At 36.2% G+C, this 21,726-nt stretch overlaps 1 pseudogene; it reads left to right on the forward strand.

Annotated features, from left to right (window-relative positions):
- The window catches only part of LOC149748623 (protein TASOR 2 pseudogene), a 29,341-nt pseudogene extending 8,384 nt beyond the window's left edge, over positions 1 to 20,957 (forward strand).
- Positions 20,958 to 21,726: the final 769 nt, after the last annotated feature.

Consider the following 21,726-nt stretch of genomic DNA (forward strand, 5'->3'; position numbering starts at 1 on the left):
CCTTCTGCATAGACTTCATTGGCCGTGTGTGACCTTTTCTTTTTTAAAGTAGGCATAGAAGAGGTCTTTCCCCAGGGAGGGTCATTTAGCTGAAAACAGAAGTAGCGCGTCATCGTAGGTTGGTCCATTCAACCCAGCAGTTTGTCTGAAGGTGGCACCAAGCAGCATTTGTGGGAGAACGTGGCACATTAACCTCAAAATTGGGGGGAAGATCCTTTGAAAATCCTCAAGTTTCTCTTAATCACCACTTGTCTATTTGAAATCCATATATTTAAATACACCTCTTTTACCCTTTATTCTCCCTGTAAGGTAAAATTAGAACAGTTAGGTTTTTGAAAATATATTCCAGACGTTAAGTGCTGTGCAAGCGTACGGTGTTATTGCAGTAACGTTGGTGATCCAAGGGCCCACGGTGTTCCCCTGAAAAAGCATTAGAAGGGGAAAGGGGTTTGGATATATTTAATAGTATAGGCTCTGAGATTGGTAGTAAGCTTACTCAGGAGGTTTATAACAAAGCTGCTATTCCTTAATAGTGTAAAAATACTTTTCTGTTGAAAAACTGCCTTCTAGAACCAGATAGCTCTATACAGTATACTCAGTACAACAGTAAATAACTCAGACTGGAGAAAAATTAAAAGTGACACAGTGTTCACAACTATTTTAAGGAAGACAAAGAACAGTGTTTGAAATTTTGTGTTTTCAGGACATTTGTCCAAGTGTAACCAGTTCTTTTTTAAAAAGAGCTGTATCAGGAGCATCTCCTGTAATCCAGACATAGTTGCTTAAGTGAATTAAAATCTGCAAAGTGTCTAAAAACTTAACTGAGACGTAGTGTTTGTTAAATAAATGCAGTGTGATATATCTATTTAGTGTAATTAAATAGATATGACATCTGTTTGTCAAATGAGTCTTTCATTCCTCTACTGATGGACGTTTAAATTATTTTCAAGTTTTCCCTTATAACTAAAATGCTGCAGTGATTTTTTTGCCATTATAAGCAGTGTTTCATGCGCTCATCATAGTATTTCTATGAATCGTAGACTTGATTGCTTCTGAGAGTGATGGATAATAACGCTATTAAATTACCCTCAAATGATTGTACCTTTTTATATTCACTTTCTCAAAAGATGTGTTTTGTCTCCCCACTAGCCAGCACCGGATGGTAATATTTTACTAATTTTCTAATAGTTGAAATAACATCTCATTTAAATGTTTATCTTCCTTGGATAGTAGGAAAATTAAGCATTTTTGGCCAGGTCATATACTTTGCTGATTTTTTTTTTTAATTGAGTTCTGAATTTTCTTCTTTTCTTTGACCCATTTATCTACTACCACACTGTTTTAATTATTGTAGCTTTATAATATAGTTTGGTACTTTCTTTTGAAAAAAGTTTTGGGCTCTTCTTTTGCATTTTTCTTCCAGATGAAATTTAAAATCATCTTTTCAAGTTCTGTAGAAAATCTTGCTGGGATAGATATTGTTTGTGATTGCATTGAATTTATAGATTAATTTGAGAAGAGACATTCTTTTGAGTTTTTTCTTCTAAGAGGATAGGTATGCCTCCTTGTTTCTTCTGTTAAAATTTTTGTTGTGAAATATACCATTTGTATATACTGTTTTAAAAAACAAAAACAAAAAACTGTATCTGTGTACTCTGCTTAATAGACCATCACAAGTACCTTAGAAGCCTTTGGTGTGTGCCTTTCTCCAGAAACAAAGGATTCTCTGCCCCCATCACCATGGTCGTCCTGAATTTTGTGTTAATTATCCCTTTGCTTTTCTTTACAGTTTTATCAACCATATATGTATCCTTACCCAACATATTGTTTCCTTTCACCTGTTTTTGAACTTTAAGTAGAATCATATTGTGTACTCTGTGAATTACTTTCGTTAAACGTTATGTTTCTGAGATCCATCCCTGTTGAAGCATGTACCTATAGCTCAATTCAGAAACTTGAGGACTCCTTCACAGTTCTAGGAAGTATTGAGGACCACAAAGATCCTTTGTGGATCATATTGTGGATCAATATTATATTAGATATTGAAACCAACCAATTTTAAACGTAGATATTGGTATATTTACATATACCATTAAGTATATGGTGTATTGCTTATAGAGGTGTATACCTCTAAAAAATACTACTACTAATAATAGTAAACCTACTACATCTTAAACAGCATTTTTAATGAAAAATAACTGTGTTCCAAAACCCAGAATAAGTTAGTGGCAAGAGTGTTTTTGTTTTACGTTTTCGCAAATATATTTAATGACTAGAGTCTCATGTTTGCTTCTGCACTCAGTTAGTTGCAATATACTGTTTTAGTTGAAGTATATGAAAAAATCCGGCCTCACTGAGCTGTATGTTTAGAAGAGGGAGGAATATTTTAATATTCTTTTAAATAGTTATATTTTTCTTTAATACTCATCAAAACCTAATAGTTTCTTAAAGGTTAGCTGAAGTATAGAGTTTGGAATCAATGAACTTCTCAAACTATGCGATATTAAAACCTATTGGTCTAGCTTGCATTTTTTTAAACATCTTTATTGGAGTATAATTGCTTTACAATGGTGTGTTCGTTTCTTCTTTATAACAGAGTGAACCAGCTATACATATACATATATCCCCATATCGCCTCCCTCTTGCATCTCCCTCCCACACTCCCTATCCCACCCCTCTAGGTGGTCACAAAGCACCGAGCTGATCTCCCTGTGCTATGCAGCTGCTTCCCACTAGCTATCTGTGTTACATTTGGTAGTATATATAAGTCCATGCCACTCTTTCACTTCATCCCAGCTTACCCTTTCCCCTCCCCGTGTCCTCAAGTCCATTCTCTACGTCTGCATCTTTATTCCTGTCTTGCCCCTAGGTTCTTCAGAACTTTTTTTTTTTAAAGACTCCATATATATGTGTTATTGCACGGTATTTGTTTTTCTCTTTCTGACTTACTTCACTCTGTATGACAGACTCTAGGTCCATCCACCTCACTACAAATAACTCAGTTTTGTTTCCTTTTAGGGCTAAGTAATATTCCATTGTATATATGTGCCACTTCTTTATCCATTCATCTGTCAGTGGACACTTAGGTTGCTTCCATGTCCTGGCTATTGTAAACAGAGCTGCAGTGAACATTGTGGTACATGACTCTTTTTGAATTATGGTTTTCTCAGGTATATGCCCAGTAGTGGGATTGCTGGGTCGTATGGTAGTTCTAATTTTAGCTTTTGAAGGAACCTCCATACTGTTCTCCATAGTGGCTGTATCAATTTACATTTCCACCAACAGTGCAAGAGGCTTCCCTTTTCTCCACACCCTCTCCAGCATTTATTGTTTGTAGATTCTTTGATGATGGCCATTCTGACTGGTGTGAGGTGATACCTTATTGTAGTTTTGATTTGTATTTCTCTAATGATTAATGATGTTGAGCATCCTTTCATGTGTTTGTTGGCAATCTGTATATCTTCTTTGAGAAATGTCTATTTAGGTCTCGTGTCCACTTTTGGATTGGGTTGTTTGTTTTTTTGATACTGAGCTGCATGAGCTGCTTGTAAATTTTGGAGATTAATCCTTTGTCAGTTGCTTCATTTGCAAATATTTTCTCCCATTCTGAGGGTTGTCTTTTCATCTTGTTTGTGTTTTCCTTTGCTGTGTAAAAGCTTTTAAGTTTCATCAGGTCCCATTTGTTTATTTTTGTTTTTATTTCCATTACTCTAGGAGGTGGGTCAAAAAGGATCTTGCTGTGATGTATGTCATAGAGTGTTCTGCCTATGTTTTCCTCTAAGAGTTTTATAGTGTATGACCTTACATTTAGGTCTTTAATCCATTTTGAGTTTATTTTTGTTTATGTTGTTAGGGAGTGTTCTAATTTCCTTCTTTTACATGTAGCTGTCCAGTTTTTCCCAGCACCACTTATTGAAGAGGCTGTCTTTTCTCCATTGTATATTCTTGCCTCCTTTATCAAAAATAAGGTGACCATATGTGCGTGGGTTTATCTCTGGGCTTTCTGTCCTGTTCCATTGATCTATATTTCTGTTTTTGTGCCAGTACCATACTGTCTTGATTACTGTAGCTTTGTAGTATAGTCTGAAGTCACGGAGCCTGATTCCTCGAGCTCCGTTTTTCTTTCTCAAGATTGCTTTGGCTATTCGGGGTCTTTTGTGTTTCCATACAAATTGTGAAATTTTATGTTCTAGTTCTGTGAAGAATGCCATTGGTAGTTTGATAAGGATTGCATTGAATCTGTAGATTGCTTTGGGTAGTAGAGTCATTTTCACAATGTTGATTCTCCCAATCCAAGAACGTGGTATATCTCTCCATCTGTTGGTATCATCTTTAATTTCTTTCATCAGTGCCTTATAGTTTTCTGCATACAGGTCTTTTGTGTCCTTAGGTAGGTTTATTCCTAGGTATTTTATTCTTTTTGTTGCAGTGGTAAATGTGAGTGTTTCCTTAATTTCTCTTTCAGATTTTTTATCATTAGTTTATAGGAATGCAAGAGATTTCTGTGCATAAATTTTGTATCCTGCTACATTGCCAGATTCACTGATTAGCTCTAGTAGTTTTCTGGTAGAGTGTTTAGGATTCTCTATAGTATTATGTCATCAGCAGACAGTGACAGCTTTGCTTCTACTTTTCTGGTTTGGATTCCTTTTATTTCTTCTTCTTCTCTGATTGCTGTGGCTAAAACTTCCAAAACTGTGTTGAATAATAGTGGTGAGAGTGGGCAACCTTGTTTTGTTACTGATCTTAGAGGAAATGGTTTCAGTTTTTCACCATTGAGAATGATGCTGTCTGTGGGTTTGTCATATATGGCCTTTATTATGTTGAGGTAAGCTCTCTCTGTGCCTACTTTCTGGAGGGTTTTTATCATAAATGGGTGTTGAATTTTTTCAGAAGCTTTTTCTGCATCTCTTGAGATGGTCATATGCTCTTTCTCCTTCAGTTTGTTAATATGGTGTATCACATTGATTGACTTTTGTATATTGAAGAATCCTTGCATTCCTGGGATAAACCCCAGTTGATCATGGTGTATGATCCTTTTAATGTGCTGTTGGATTCTGTTTGCTAGTATTTTGTTGAGGATTTTTGCATCTATGTTCATCAGTGATATTGGCCTGTAGTTTTCTTCCTTTGTGACATGTTTGTCTGGTAGCTTGCACTTTAAAGGGATCTTTCACCCATGCATTGGTCATGAGGAAGATACTAGTTCACTGAATTATGTAGATTTCCCAAATGATGGCACATTTCAATATATAATACCAAAAACTCACTTACATTATCATCACCACTTTGAGAACCACACCTGTGATTCATTCGTTTTTGTTGAAGTATAATAATCTACTCTAAGAATATATTATACGTTGATCCATTTTATTCTTTATGAACATATTGGTTATTACCAACATTTGGGCCATTATAATTAGTGGAGCCATAAATGCTCTCAGTCATCTCCAAGTGCATATACACAGTACTGTTGATCGGGCATATTTGTAGTGGAAGTGCTAGATCCATTGGGAGGATATTTGCATGTTCAATTTCATTAGATAATATCTAACTTTCCCCAGATGGTGATTCTGATTTATACTCCACCAGTTGTGAATGAAACCTCCCTTTGCTCACCATTCTCTCTACATATGGCATTGTCCAACTTTTAAAATCTTTGCTGGTCTGGTAGAAGTGAAATGATATATTACTGTGGTTTTAAACTGCATTTCTCTGATTACTTAAAAGAAACGCAGGGCTGTTTTCTACAGGCTGCTTGTTTTTTCTTACTAATATCTACGAATTAAAATGAAATATGTTATATGTACTAGTTGATGAACTCTTCCTGTTGCTAAAAAAGTTACTAGGATCATTTATTTAAACAATTTAAAAACATGTAAAGGCATACGTTGAAGAAAGTCTTTCTTCCCTGTACCTGTCCAGCTCATTCCCCCAGTGTATTTTTTGATATTCCTCCTTCTTACTGTAATTTCTGCTATTATGCTCCTTTATTTTGCTCCACTTTTCAGCATATTCTAGAAGTCTTCACAAATCAGTATAGAGGAAGCATACTCATTCTATAGAGTAGGAAAAGCAGTTTTCTACTTTGTGGCTGTACCAGTTTTACCTAATCTGTAGTAGATAGAGTATTTGATATTTTTCTAATCTTTTGCTATTAAAAAAAACAAAACAGTGGTGCATGGAGTAACTTTGTAGAGTTGTCATTTTGTATGTGAGATTTCTATACAGTTAATTTCCAAAACTGATTGTTGGGTCAATATGTAAATGCTTTTGAAATTTTGGTAAATATTGCCAAATTGCTTTTCCTTGGATTCTGCACTCTTACCTGCAGTATACCTAAGTGACTATTTTTCCTAAAACCTCGCCTCACGGAATATGCTTATACATTTATAGGTTTTGATAGTGTGATCAGTGAAAAGTGGTATCAGTTTATTTGAATTTACATTTTCTTGGACTGTTTGAGCATCTTTATATATGCTTAAAGGTCTTTCCCCCCTCTTTTTTTGTACTAACTGCTCATATTCTTTGTCCATTTTTCTGTTTTTTATTGGGTTGTTGAACTTTGGGACTTCTTTACATACTCTAGGTACTAATCTTTTGACAGTTAAGTAGGTTGCAAATTCTTTTTCTCTTTGTGGTGCTAGTAATTCTTAATTTTAAACATTCTTATTTCATGTCTGTATATTTAGAATTGTTATTTGTGGGTAGTTTGGAGTATAGCTGTAATTTTAACTTTATTCACATATGGATAACCAGTTGTGGTAGAAATTACCATTGAATCCACTTGGGTTTGAAGTTTTGGTGGTGGCAGATTCTTGACTAGTGATTTAATTTTTTTAATAGTAGCAGGATTACTTAGATTCTTAAAGAAAATTATGTCAGTTTTGGTAGATTAGATTTTTTCTAGGACTCTGTCCATTTTGTCTAAATTTGTAATATTTATTGGTACAGAGTTGTTAAAAGTGCCCTCTTCCTATTTTTAATGTCTGAAGAATGTGTAATTATGTCTCCTTTTTTCATTTCTGATAATGCATATTTCTGTTCCCAACTCCCCTCCTCCTTTTCTATTAATTCATCTTGCCTGTAGTTTATCATCGATCTTAGTCTTTTTAGTGAATCCTGTTTTAGCTTTGTGATTATCTCTATCATGTCTTTGTTTTTATTTTTTAATTCTTTTTTTATTTATTTGTTTATATTTTATACTCAGCTGCGTCGGGTCTTTGTTGCTGTGTGCGGGCTGTCTCTAGTTGCGGTGAGATGGGACTACTCTTCGTTGTGGTGTGCAGGCTTCTCGTTGCGGTGGCTTCTCTTGTTGCGGAGCACAGGCTCTAGGCTCGCAGGCTTCAGTAGTTGTGGCACGTGGGCTCAGTAGTTTGGCTTGCAGACTCAGTAGTTGTGGCACATGGGCTTAGTTGCTCTGCAGCATGTGGGATCTTCCCAGACCAAGGCTTGAACCTGTGTCCCCTGCGTTGGCAGGTAGATTCTTAAGCACTGAGCTACCAGGGAAGTCTTATCATATATTTCTTTTTGTGTTTATTTTTTGTTTTTTCATTTATTAAACTATTTTTGAGATAGCTATAGATTTGTATGCATGTGTATGCTTTAGATATGCTTATTTTAAAGAGCATCAGTTGGAATTTTAATGCAATTTTCAAACATGTTTAGCTGGGATATAGCCTATTTACATTTGCTACAGTTGCTCTTATTTTTGCTTTCTATTTGTCCTGGCTGTTTTATATTTCTTTTTTCTCCTTTTTTGTTATTTTTTTAAAATAGCTATTTAATATCTTATATCATTTCATTTTCCCCGTATATTATTTCAGAAGTTTTATACTTTTTTCTCTTTTTATAGTTATCCTAGAAATATCATGCATCCTTGACTTTTCAAAATCTAAAAATAACCAGTAGGGCTTCCCTGGTGGCGCAGGGGTTGGGGGTCCGCCTGCTGATGCAGGGGACACGGGTTCGTGCGCCGGTCCGGGAGGATCCCACGTGCCGCAGAGCGGCTGGGCCCGTGGGCCATGGCCGCTGGGCCTGCGCGTCCGGGGCCTGTGCTCCGCAACAGTAGAGGCCGCGGTGGTGAGAGGCCCGTGTACCGCAAAAAAAAAATTTTTTTAAATAATAAAAATAACCAATATCTTTACCTTCCTCTTAGATAATACAAGAACCTTAGTAGTTTAATTTTATTCAGCTCCTCATGACTTAACATGTTATTATTATGTAGTTTAATTTTTTTTTAATATTCTTACAAGACAGAAGGAGACCTGTTTAGAATGGTTATTGTGTTTTGCCGTCAGTCCTTTTTTATATTTCCCACATTTTTGCTACTTTCTCTATTATTCATTGATTGTTTTATCTTTTAGACCATCCACCTAGGGCCATTTTCCTTCTGCTTAAAGTCTATCCTTTAGAATAGATGAACTCTCTTAGTTTGTGTTTACCTGAAAGTGTCTTTGTTTCACCATCACTTAAGGGAGATGTTTTTGCTGAATATGGCAGTTTAGGTTGGCAGTTATTTTCTTGTAGCAATTTGAAGATCTCATTCCTCTGTCTTTTGGTTTCCATTATTGCTATTGAAAAGTCACCTGTCAGTCTTTCAGTTCCTTGTCTCTGGCTGCTTTAATATTTTTCCCTTTGTCTTTAGCTTTCTGCTGTTTCACTGTATCTATATTTATCTTGCTTGGGTTTATTTGGCTTTTTTAAGTCTGTAAATTGGAGGTGTTTTGAAATGTGTTTATTGACTTATTCATAATTCCTAAACTGTGAATTTCCATTTTTATGTTCTGTTGATCTGTTTGTCTTAATGTATAAATAAATCTTTTATAACCTTCATAGTAAATATTTTCTCCTGGTCTTTTGCTTTTCTTTTCCTTTGTTTCCCACAGTTTCCCCAACAGACTGCATTGCCAAACTCGTGGATTTTTGATAATCTGATAAGTGAAAAGTGAACCTTGACAATAAAACTCTGGAACTGGTCTTTTGAGAGGAGTAGGACTGCAACTACTCTTTCAGTTTTTTCATCGTAATTGGTCTATTCAGATGTTTCTTCCACTTAGACCAATGTTAGTAAATTATATTTTTATAACTTTCAAATTTATTGGTATAGTGTGTGATAATTTATTATTTTAGAAATTTTTCCCTGTATTTGTGGTTAGCCTCCTTTTGTTGATATTTAATTTTTTCTCTTTATTGATTATATTTGCTAAAGGTTACTTATTCCAAAAGAACCAGTTTGGGGACTTCCCTGGCGGTCCAGTGGTTAGGGCTTCACCTTCCAATGCAGGGGGTGTGGGTTCAACCCCTGGTGGGGGAGCTAAGATCCCACATGCCTCATGGCTGGCGGGGGTGGGGGGGGACAAAAACCATAAAACAGAAGCAATATTGTAACAAATTCAGTAAAGAGTTTTTTAAAGAAATGGTCCACATTAAAAAAAATCTTTTTTTTAAAAAAAAGAACTAGGTTTTGGTTTTTATTGTTTAACTCAATTGGCCTTTTGTTTTTAAATTTGGCCTCTCTTTTTATTTATGAATTTTCTAAGAAGTGTCTGGGGCATACTTTCTGTTTTCTCTTAAGAATTGAGTAACACTTAATTGGATAACTAAATCCCTTGGTAATATTCTGTGTTAAAGACTCTGCCCTCCTTGGTACGGTGAAATAGACCCTGTTTAGAACCTTTGGGTACACCTGCTTCCTCATTAACTATTCAAGACCCCAACTCCTGAGGCCTGTTTTGACCAGTTGAAGCACCTGCTTCACCCTGTGGTTATCCTCCACTTCTCTATGAGCCACCTTTAGTAAATAGGCCTATTCTCTGCCCAGGGCATTTGTGATGGGATATATCTAGGGGTGGTGGTGATTAAAAAAAAATCATTGTTATGGTATGGATTAGATGTCACTTTCCCTTTTGTTATATGTGATAATCAAAATAATCTAAAGCAGGTCTTAAAATGTAATTGACCCTGAGAGAAATTTAGTCTTAGGATTTTCTTGGAAGAAGGACAAAACTACTTAACAGTATCTTTGTAGTGTATAAATACAGTAATGAGTTTAATGCAGCCATTCATTGCAGGCTGATAGTTTAATGCTGAAGCACAAATTAGTAAACGTGGTTTGATGAGCCAGAGCAAAGGCCGGTTCCTTTATACAGATGTCTGAAAATGGCACCATATCAACTTCGAAGTGATTCTAATAAAAAGTGCATAATCTTGAATATGGAAAGTATGTTCTCCAAAGAATCTGTTGACTTTTTACACAGCATAGCAAGAAAGAAAACAAAATATGATATGAGATTATAAGCATCTGTCTGATATATAGAAATCTTTTTTATAGTAGAAATGGATTTTGAAAATGTTCAAACAGTCTTCAAAAATTGAATATTAAGTCTAAAAGTAAGCCACAGTTAAATGAAACAATCATAGTACAAAGGGATTTTTAGCAATGGAAATAATTTTTTTTTACTTTTGAATTTTCTTTATATTTTTATATAGCAGGTTCTTATTAGTTATCCATTTTATACATATTAGTGTATACATGTCAATCCCAATCTCCCAATTCATCACACCACTACCACCCGCAGCCAATTTTCCCCCTAGCAGTGGAAATAATTTTTTAAAGTTTTTAAGAAGAAGGCAGTTGCTCTCCCATTGCATATGTTAAATATGCAAAGTGATTTTGCTATTTTCAATAGTAATTAATCTACGTGATTCTTTATGAATTTAAGTAATTTCCTTTGTGAGTTAAGGTCTTCCTGTATGTTTTCTATTTGTACAATACCATAGCGGCAATGATTCTCTAGGAGCTCCTGATTAGTTTTCCGCTAGCAAGTGCAGATACGGTCCAGGAAATGCATATGGATGTCTTAGATTACTTGGTTAAAACATAAGCCAAAAGGAAAGACGTCCTTAGATCAGGCCAAACACCACACACACACACACACACACACACACACGCACACACACGCACACACGCACACACGCACACACACACTCCAACTTTATTTTTCATGAGTTTTGTTAGGGCTGTGTGGCTTAGTGGGAGGGACAAGCACCCCATCCCAACCCTGGGTGCTGGTATCAGCATCTCCTGGGCATATATGGAGTATCCAAAACCATATTCAGTAGACCTTTCATTTTTGTAAATTACAGAGCAAAGCCCCATGAAACTATAATCAGCGAGTTTACTAGACAATAATGGGAAAGCTTTATAGCAGCGGTGAGTTAGAATAACTTGGGGTCACTGTGGTAAAAAGACATGGATTTCGGTTTAGGTCTAGGATTTGCAATCCAGAATGGTTACTGAATAACCTGCAGGCAAGACCTTCGAGGGAATTGAAGCTTGGAGCGATCGTTGTAAAATAACAATAAAACTGTCCACCTAAGAGTATTGGGAGACGTCAGAAACAGGGAACTGAGGACACTCTGCTTGTCCAGCCCTCGGACCAGACTGCGGCTCCCCGAGCCGGCGCACGGCCAGGTAGCCTGGCTGTGCGCGTGTGCGCGGCTCGCGGTTCGCCACCCGCCCTCGTTGACTTTTAAAGGCACAACCCGCGCCGCCCCCGCCACACTGGCTTTCGCTGGCAGGAGGGGGCCGGAGGGGCCAGCTGGGCAGAGGGACAGCCCCCTCCGCCACACGCCATGAGGTGAGGAGGAGGGGCCGGCCCTAACCCCCACCCAGCCAGGGGCTCCTGGAGACACCTGCGTCTGGGGCCTCCCACCTGGCCGGTGAGCTGCCTGCCAGACAACTGGGTGACGAGGAGACTGGGAGAAGGGACGGACTAGGTGTCCCACCTTCAGGGGGCTTTGGGGAGTGAAGCTTTGGTGGGGCCGCCGAGGTAGGTGGTGAACAAACGGTTGTATGTACTTAAGGGTTTACGGAGCGCCTTTGCCTCCTGACTCATGGGATTCTGCGAGCGTGGAGTGGAGAAACCCTTGCCGAACTGCCAGAGAGATGGCATCACTCTTTACAACTCTTCTGTGTGTGTAGACTTACAGTATTTTAGGAAATCTTTTGAATTGTAAAGCAGTGATTCCAAATGGAGTTTTGCACTTCAAATAATAGCAAGGGTATCTTGGTTTTTATTCTTTCTGTGGGTGATTATCTTGACATTAGAAAACATTTAAACTTTTGTACATGGTAGACTTTTTTTAATTTAAGAAATTTTTAAAGTTTAAAAATTTTTAAGAACTTAAAAATTGTTATAAAAATCATACATTTCTCATTCTGTAGTATTTTCTATTTTTTAATAGAGAAGCTTTATCTTATGGGTCTCTTACTGTTTTGGCTTATGGGAAATGCTATTTCCATTCATTTACTTTGTGTTCATTTTAAAAACTAACTTGCTACTACTTAGGGCCATGGAAGATCTTTTTTTCCAAAATGAAAATAGCTTTAGTTCCCCAGATTATATTTATGCTTACGTAAAATTTCAGATAATACGTAAAGCTGTAAAAAGAATGAAACAGGAATTACCTGTACTTGACCTACCCAAAGATAACTTGGTAGAGCGTTGAGTACTGTGGTGCTAGGAGCTCTGCTGGGTACTGAAGGTCTTTGTGAGCAAGACAAAGAGTATCTGCCTCTGTGGACCTTACATTCTGCTGGGGAAGATGGACACACACACACACCCAAAAGTAAATTGACAAAATAGCTGTATGTTGTAATGAGTGATTTAAAGAAAATACCTACTTTAGGTGGGGTGATCAGAGGAGGTTTATCTGAGGGAATAACTTGAGATTTCACTCAAAGAAGAGAGGGAGCTAAGCCGAGGGCAAAACAGGAGAGCGAGCGTTTCAGTCAGAAATAACAGCAAGTGCAAAGGCCTGAAAAGAGCAAAGAGCTTGAATGGAAAGACCAGGGTAGCTGGACCGTAGTAGTAAGCCAGAGGAGGGAGGATCAGGTGAGGTGGAGGAAGCAAGCAGGGGTCAGATTTCACAGGGCCATGGCAGGGAGTGTGTGTTGTATTCTGGGGGCAACGAGAAGCCGCTAAGGGTTTAAGTAGAGAAGTGAAGTGATTTGGAATATGGATTGATTCATTCAATACATGAAATGTTTATTGAAACCTTACTGTGTACCAGGCACTGTTCTGGGCACTGGGGTACAGCATGGAAAAGGATAAATTCCTGTATTCATGAAGCTAATAATCTAGTGGTGGGCGCATAATCAAATAAACAAGAAAAACATCAGATAAGCATTATACAGATGATGACCATTGTTTAAATCATAGTATATGTTCTTAAGACTTTGTGTATATATATACATACTTCTCCTTTGTTATCAGCTTTTCTTTCCCCTAAACAACTTATGGTAGGATTTTTTCTGTGTTACATTAAATGAACAGCTTTCTTTTATTTGGAAGCATCAATTTGTTTTGTAGATTAAGTATGGCCAAAATAATACTACATAAATGAAAAAAATACTGTGCAGCAACAAAAACTTATCTAAGTCATCTGTTTGGAAAGAAGTATATAGTAACTTCCTTTGGACAGTCTGACATGTGGCTCTCCTGCCTCATCCCATGTTCCAGCAGCCCCTCATGATAACTTTGACCTGTTAATGTGGTTAGTTAAATTTATGGATTTCCTATTTATTGAACCAATTCATACATTCCTAAAATGTACCTTAATTGACTTCTGTTATTATATTAGTGTCCTGATGGATTCCCTTTGCCAATACATATATTTTAGGATTTTAGTATCAATATTCGTGAGATCTATAGTTTCCTTTCTTAGTATTTTCTTTGTCAGATTTTGGTGTTAGCATTTGACTGCTTTATAAAAAAAATCGGGAAGCTCTTTTTCTGAGTTTTGGAACAGATTAAATTGCATAAGTATTATTCTTTCATTTAATTATCAAATACATATTTACTGAACATTCACTGCGTGCCAGGCATTGGGCTGATGCTGGGTAATCACAAGTAGACAAAACAGACATGATTCCTGTCCTCATAAGGCTTGGTTTATTAGGTAAATAGACATTAGTGAAATAATTATGATTATGTAATTATAAACCATGATAAATACTCTGAAAGAAATCGTTGAAGATCTACTTTGACTGTTCTTTTCATGTATTTGAGTAAATGGTTATTGCGTTAATACACACTAAAAATTAATTCTTTTAAAATTAATATTTGTTGAAGATTTGATATGTAATTAGTTCTGTGATAAATACATAAGTAAATAAAATGAGGTCTTCATAATTATAAAAGTTAAAATAAAAATAATGGTGATAGTAGCTACCATGGTAGGTGGTATATTGCACATTTTTTGATTGAAGAAATTAAGACTTACATTAAGTAGACACTTCAGTTATGTCTGTGACACCTCCAGTTGTACACTCCTCTGGAAATTCCACTAAGATCATAGTAACAGAGTAAAGATATAAATCCACAAAGATCAAGAGAGTGAGAAAGGAGAAGATAAATGAAATCAGTATTTGGGAAACTACAAAAGAAGGTGGTCAATTACTAAATGATTTAGTGGATTAGAGAATGCTGAAGGCTGAAGAGAGGTAAGCCAACAAGAGAAGCAAGCCGATTCCCTCCACAGAATCTGGAAAAGGCTCAGGATTTAGAGGTACCAAGTACTTCTCAGGGCAGGAATATGGGTGGAATAGAAATAGAAGTATCTGTAAACTGTGGTATCTTTTAAAAAGAAAAGAGAAAATACAACTTACGTAAAAGAAGAGATTCTTTTTTTAAAAAAGGGAGAGAAATTATTCAGGAAGCAAGAAAGGATTAGATAATAAAGCTGAAGAACTCTCCTAAAAAATAGAATAGCCACAACAATTAGACAAAAAGAGTGAGAAAGTATTTAGAAAATAAAGGTCCAGTCAAGAAAGTTTTTCATCTAATCCAGTGGCAGGAAGAAAAATCTATAACGAAATCAGTACTATAGATATGTGGGAGAATCTGGAACATGATACAGTGGGTAGCCAGTGATACCAACAGCCAGTGTCATTGAGATGGGATATGTCATGAAAGGTTTCAGAGAGGTACTGATACCTGAAATCTAAGTAAGTATTCAAATGATAAGCCAAAAAAGGGCACTAGTGTATACATTTTCAGGGCAATAGAAATAGCAAATGCAGAGGTGGAAACACGATACACATGAGGAACTGCAAGCAGTTCATTATTTGAGAAATTCAGTATACTTTACAAAAAATAGCATGTATAGTTTTATAATAGTACACCTTTTTTCAAAAAGGATTTGAGGTAGAACTGTGTGAATATATTTAAGATTCTTTAGAAAAAGTAGCAATATTGATTATATCGTTCATTATGTCAAGAGGGGAGAATTAAATTGGGATTCAGGAGACCAGGATTCTAGTGCAGACCTACCACTAACTTGTTGAGACCTTAGTGTGATAATGTTGTTGACTGCCTTCCCAGTAATCACCTCCCTTTTTCTTCCCTTCCCCCAAACCACAATTTTGTCTAGCTTTTGGGGTGATCCCATGCTTCAGGAGCAGCTTGGGCGGGTGAGAGTGGGGGGCTGTGTGACTCTTAGTTACTCTAAGCTCATTATGGTAATTCCACTCTCTTTGGTTAGTGATTGTTTTAGGAATAAACGTGTGACTCAGTTCTGGCCAATGAGTTGAGAATGGGGTGCCTGCAGAGAGAATTCTGGGAAAGCTTTCTCACCGAGGACAAAGGAAAAGATGCCCTCTCCCTGCCTTCATCTTATTCTAGCTCTGAAGATGTGTTTGAGCCCAGTGTACGGATGCAACAGAGCAGTTTTCAGGCTTAAGGGTTCCCTCCTCTGCTCCTGAAGCTGAGGATTGTTTTTAAAAATATGGTGCCTTTGTTGCTACTCCTTTTCTAAGTTGCAAGTGTAATCTGGTTTGGGAGGGTCTTTACTTCCAGCTCTGCTTTCCTCTTTGAGACCACTGTCACCAGGAGATACAGCCCTTGCTTTCCAAAGGTCACACACTCACTCTAGGAGTATTTTGTGAGCGCATTCTAAGATCTCCAGGCCACCGGGACACTTTCATCATAGAGACTTTTTCTCGTTTGTCTTGATAAAATGCAGGGTATAGCATAGTACTAGGCACATAATAGTCATCACTAATAGTTTTGTTTAATGAAGGGTGAATCAAATATTACTTATGTAGGGGTGGGGAGAGGTTTTATTTGTGTTCTATTTGATTTTATTATTTCCAGCCAGTAGAACATGGGTGTGGTTCTATAATCTGTGCATTTTGAAAGGGTTTTTTCAATGAGGCAAAATTGATTCCTGTTTATCTCTGCGAAGAAAATTTTCTTTAGAAATTAAAGAATTGGGGGAAAACCACTTCAATCTATGTGTGTTACTACTTCTTATACAGCAAATTTAGCCTTTAGCTCTGGAGACTTGACAAAGAAGGGAAACATTACAAAATTGTACCTAATGCAAACTAGATGCTCAGTAAACATTTATTTATATAGTAGATATGCCTGAAAGAGAACTATTCACTTTATGATTTAATTTTTTCTTTTTTCATTTTAGCATTTATGACATTAGCAGAGAACAGGACTATGTCAAGAAGTCCGGGGGTATACTTGGTGCAAATGAATTAAGACCACCCTCCCAGCTCCATTCCCTGTGAGAGAAGACCGAGACAAGGTTCATATCAGAGAAGAGTGGGTATTAAACTAAATGCTATAAGCTATTACTAATGAATCCAAAGCTGCACAGTACAGTTTTTTAGATTTTAATTTAGATCATGTAAAATGAAAGGACTTTTTTAAAAATTCTAACTTCCAGTAGCTACAGATTTCTTATAATTATTAGTCCAAAATTGATAGGTGATTAAGTTTGCAAATTGCATCAGAAAAGGTGTGTGTGTTCAAGAGAAATTGTCACACTCCTCTATTTGTATTTCTTTGAAACTATGATTTATTTTACTTGATTTTAAATTGAGATATTTTAAATAGTAGAAGTAATACATGCTTATGTAAGAAAAATCTAAATTGTAGTGATATATATAAGGCAAAAGTATAAGTTCTCCTTTTTGTCCACTCCCCAATCACCATTGGTGTATATACTGTTAACGGTTGGATTTCCCATCTTTTCTACATCTTTTTCTGTATACTTCCAAACACATAATTTTTTATGGTTTTTTTTTTTACCAAAATGACAGATAATACATATTATTCACTCAGTAGTATACAATAGATATCTTTGTACGTCAGTATATACAGATTTACTTTGTTTTTATTTAGTAAGTGCAAGGTGTTTCCCTATTGATGGCAATTTAGGTTGTCTCCAGTGTTTTTGCTGTTATAGGTGTTGGTGCATGGAACACCCTTGGACATATAACCCCTGCACTTATGCTAATATTTCTGAGGAACAGATTCCCAGAAATGGAATGGTTATTTGGTATGCCCATTTAAGTTTTTGTTACTTTCTGCCAAATTGTGTTCTAAAAAAGCTGTATATATCTTAAACTGGCAGTCCTTTGATATCTTAAAGGTAAGGGTAGTACATTTTAGGATTAGGTGATTAAAGAATGGGCTGTTCCTTCAACAACTGTCAAATGACCTACTTAGAGGAGATACAGTATATAGGCATGGAGAGTATTAAAAGGTGTAGGTTGCCTTCTACTAATAAGGGCCTTTAATGGCACATATTGTTGGGTTCTTAGTGTTTCTGTCTCTGATAAGTGCTATTGCTTAATTCACAAACAGGAGTTGTGGTCATGTAAGTCTGGGGGAGATGTAGAAGTGGCTAGATTCTGTTAGATTACTGTGACACCTAAGTTGTTGACGTTTGTTCATCTCATTATTTGCTTTCAGACCAGATGCTTATAGAATGGAAAATAGATACCTGTGGTATAGCATCAGAAGCTGGTTTATAATTTTTTTATCTCTCTTATTAGAAGTTATAAAGAGAGAAAAAAGTGTCCCGAAATCAGACACTCAGTATCCCTGTCATGGATTTTGAGATGGGGGAGATTGATGCAGGGCGCTTTGAGCAGAATCCAACTTGTTGTGTCAAGCTTGACCTAACTTTTTTTTTTTTTTTTTTTTTTTTGCAGTACGCAGGCCTCTCACTGTTGTGGCCTCTCCCATTGCGGAGCACAGGCTCCGGACGCACAGGCTCAGCGGCCATGGCTCACGGGCCCAGCCGCTCCGCGGCATGTGGGATCTTCCCGGACCGGGACACGAACCCGTGTCCCCTGCGTCGGCAGGCGGACTCTCAACCACTGTGCCACCAGGGAAACCCAAGCTTGACCTGACTTTTAAGATCCAATCCACAAATGGCAGAGAAACGTGCCCAAAGCCAGGTGCTACAGGAAAGAATATTAACTCAGTTTTCAGAGCCATTTTGATTCAACTTCAGTTTTTTCCATGTGCTCTTTGTTGATCACTTAAACAGTAAGGGACACTCTTTATGCTTTACAGACAGGTACTTTTCAAGTTACCTTCTTAGATGTTGCTTTAGATTTCTTTGTGGAATAGCCCCCTCTTCTTTCTCTTAATATTCTGATCATCTTGAATGTTAAACTAGAGCATGTGCATTGCTCAGCAAAAAATGAAACTATCCATTTATTTAATGCTCCTCGTTTTGTACGCTTGTTTTAGGCGGTTAAATGAAAGCGCATTGTGTGGGAAGAGACAACGTCAAATGATTTATCAGTAAAATTCTCATTATGTCCTTAATTATAGAGCAGGAAACTTGTGCTTTCTTGAGAGTATAATTGAGGTCATTTATTATGAAGTCATGAAAGATTCAGGGTTTACTGTGGTTTTCCATTAACTTCTCTTTTGATATGCTTTTCCTTCTGCCAACTGTAAAATTATTACTTTTCTAACATATGGCTATTTGGAGAGTGCTGACATAAAAAGGAAGCATTTTTAACCATAAATAAATGGTTTTAGAAGTTACAGTATAAAAGTACAAAATAAGTCATTTCTTACTTGTTCCTCCTTGTTTATTTTAAATCATTACCATTAGTCCTAGCTTTATTGGGAGCAGTACTCCCCACATTGTATTAGATGGGGTCTTTTAAATTGCATTATTTCTCACAGTTTTCAGTTTATTATTGTGCGTTGATGCTCAAAATTGGGGATATATGTAGTATTCAGTACTTGTGAAACTTATAATCTATTAACATCTTGCAGAATTTAGGGAAGTTGATAATCATAGATTGGTCATTTCCAAAGCTATGACAACTTTTATTTCTTTCACTTGTAAGCAACATCTTTCACAAATATTGAGCCTCATGGTATAATTAGATTCTTTAAATATTATATTGCCTTTTTAAAAATTTAAATACTAGGTTTCCAAAATTATAATTTTTAAAGGAATCCTGATTTGCATTTGAGCTAGCTGTACAGATTATTTGTAAAAGGAGTTTGCAAGTGCATAGGCTTCCCAGTTTGTTTTGAGGAAGTAGCTAAAGAAAGCCATAATTTTTAAATTGTTATCACTGGTGTTTTGCTGTTTGAATCTCTTTAGAATATCCATATTTTTCACAGCACTGGTATACCGATATTGAAAGAGAGAAGGTGAAACTGAGGAAAAATCAAAGTCAGATACAATCGATATAGATCAGATGTGCCAACTTCAGAATATTCTTAAGTGTTTCATCCTCTTTTCTTTCTTTCCTTGCTATTTATAATCTTTTATTTTTGATACGATGAAGTATTATTATCAAAATCATTTTTAAATTACCTTGGGAATTGAAGCATTAGGACAGTTTAGTCCAAATGAATTTTACTGAAATGTTTGTTTTGATTTCTGTAATAGTCTAGGGTTTTTTAATCTGTTGTTCATAAATTAATTTTAATTAAAAAGCTTATGTTTTCTTTAACTTTTGAACTCTAGTGTAATTGGCAGAGTCCTGGTATAAGTAGGAAGCCAGATTAATGTACTTATTTATACTGTAAGGCCCAAACTTCCAGTCTTACATAAATTATTCTCTCTATTATTTACAAATAATCAGTGTGTATCCGCCCCCCCAACCTTGTTAAAGAGAATAGAGAGGATGTAAATAGAAAGGAGTAAACAAATCAAATAGTTCAATGTTATGAGAACTCATTAGGCTCAGTTCTTGCTAAGTGAGGACTGGTAAAATCAAAAGACACAAGGGCTCAATCAAGAGAATTACTGGATTGAGTCAGTAGTTCTCAATTAGGAAGCATGCCTCTCATGGGAGGGGTATACCAGCATCTTTGGGATAACACATGGGTATGGTTTGAAGAAAGCACTTTCAAGAAAAGTAATAAAGTTTTATTTTTGTAAAATGATGATTTTATAATACAGCCCATAAGAAGTAAATTTTAATAGACATGTACAGGCTGGTGAGGAAGCCCCAAAGAAACATGATTTCTAATGTGTTTGCTGAGTGTGCAGTAGTAGGCTCCTTCCAAGGAACCTAACAGACTTCCTTGGGGATTTGGTGAGAAGACAGGAAGGGTAAGTTTATCAAAATGTGGCTTAGGTTTAAAAAAATTTAAGAATGAGAAGAATTGGTCTAAGCAGTTGCTGACCACCAACTTGACACTACAGTTGCATCTGCTTTTACCCAGTGTGGCTACAGCGCCCAGCTTGAAACCAAAAGGGATTTATTCTTGCATTAAAAGTCATTCACCCTCAGTTATAATCCATTTAGGTTATTTTCACATGTGAGATCTTTTAAGATAGTCCAGATATGGTAGCCAAAACACATTGTAAATGTCTTAATCATACAGGAAGGAAATAGATGATTATTTCCTATTATCATAGATGATATATTTCCTGTATCAGTATTCAGTGATATTTAGTGTGCCACTTTTCCCCATCCTTTGGTTATCTTAAACAGTTGCATTATTTTTGTTTGTGTTTTGCAGTTTTTGAGACAGTGTCCTTGAGTTCAGACTCTCTCTTCCAGAGGGCAGTTTCAATTCTCCATACTTCTTACTTGGACTCTGCATCTGAGCATGGTTTTCAGTACAGTCAAGTGACTGGTGAAAAATGACATTTTCTTAAATGAGGTGAGGTGCTTGGTACACACTGTGTCTGTTTTATTTTAGTTTTAAAGAAAGAGACCCATTATTTTTGATATATAAGCCTAGTTCTTTTTAGCTATCCCATTTCAGCTGAAATAAAAGATCCTTGGAAATAGTCACTTGAAAGGTAATTATAATATATTCTAGGGAATAGAAAAATAATAAATGTCATTAGTCTTTTAGCAGGAGGAATTCAGATGATGCATTTTTAAAAGTTAATTTTCAAGGCAAAATAACATGTTTATAACATTTGATTATTCTCTCCTTATACGGTACAAAACTCTTTACCAAGAAGAAAAAGCAAGTAACTGTACTCACGAAGAACTTCAAGAAACTTACGGGTTTCTTCTGTTTGAAACTGAAAATCAGGTAAGGGAATTCGATCGTAGAAAAGTAATTTTGTGATGTTAATGTACAAAATTAATTATATCATTAAAGTTAAATATTGGTATTTTAGGTCTATAAAGTTTGTAAGATTACCAGTTCATCAGTCTTTTTTGTTAGTTTGGTGGCAATGTAAATGACAGTGAAAGCTTGTCATGAAAGAGATTGGATTTCTACAACTTTCCATAGGTTTTCTTTAGTTTTATCTTGAATACATTTGTAAGCTCGTGGTGAGATTTTGATTAATACAGATTCCTTAAGTATTAATAATGACTTTTAATGGAGTGAATGGATATTTTCTATTCTCGATCATTGTTTAGATAGATATTTTCTATTTCTTGTGGAGGTTTTTCAAGTTTAAATTACATGA

The sequence above is a fragment of the Delphinapterus leucas genome, chromosome 8 (genome assembly GCF_059928025.1).
Source record: "Delphinapterus leucas isolate spDelLeu-1000000601 "Yukka" chromosome 8, BTC_Dleu_Yukka2, whole genome shotgun sequence".
Lineage (NCBI taxonomy): Eukaryota > Metazoa > Chordata > Mammalia > Artiodactyla > Monodontidae > Delphinapterus > Delphinapterus leucas.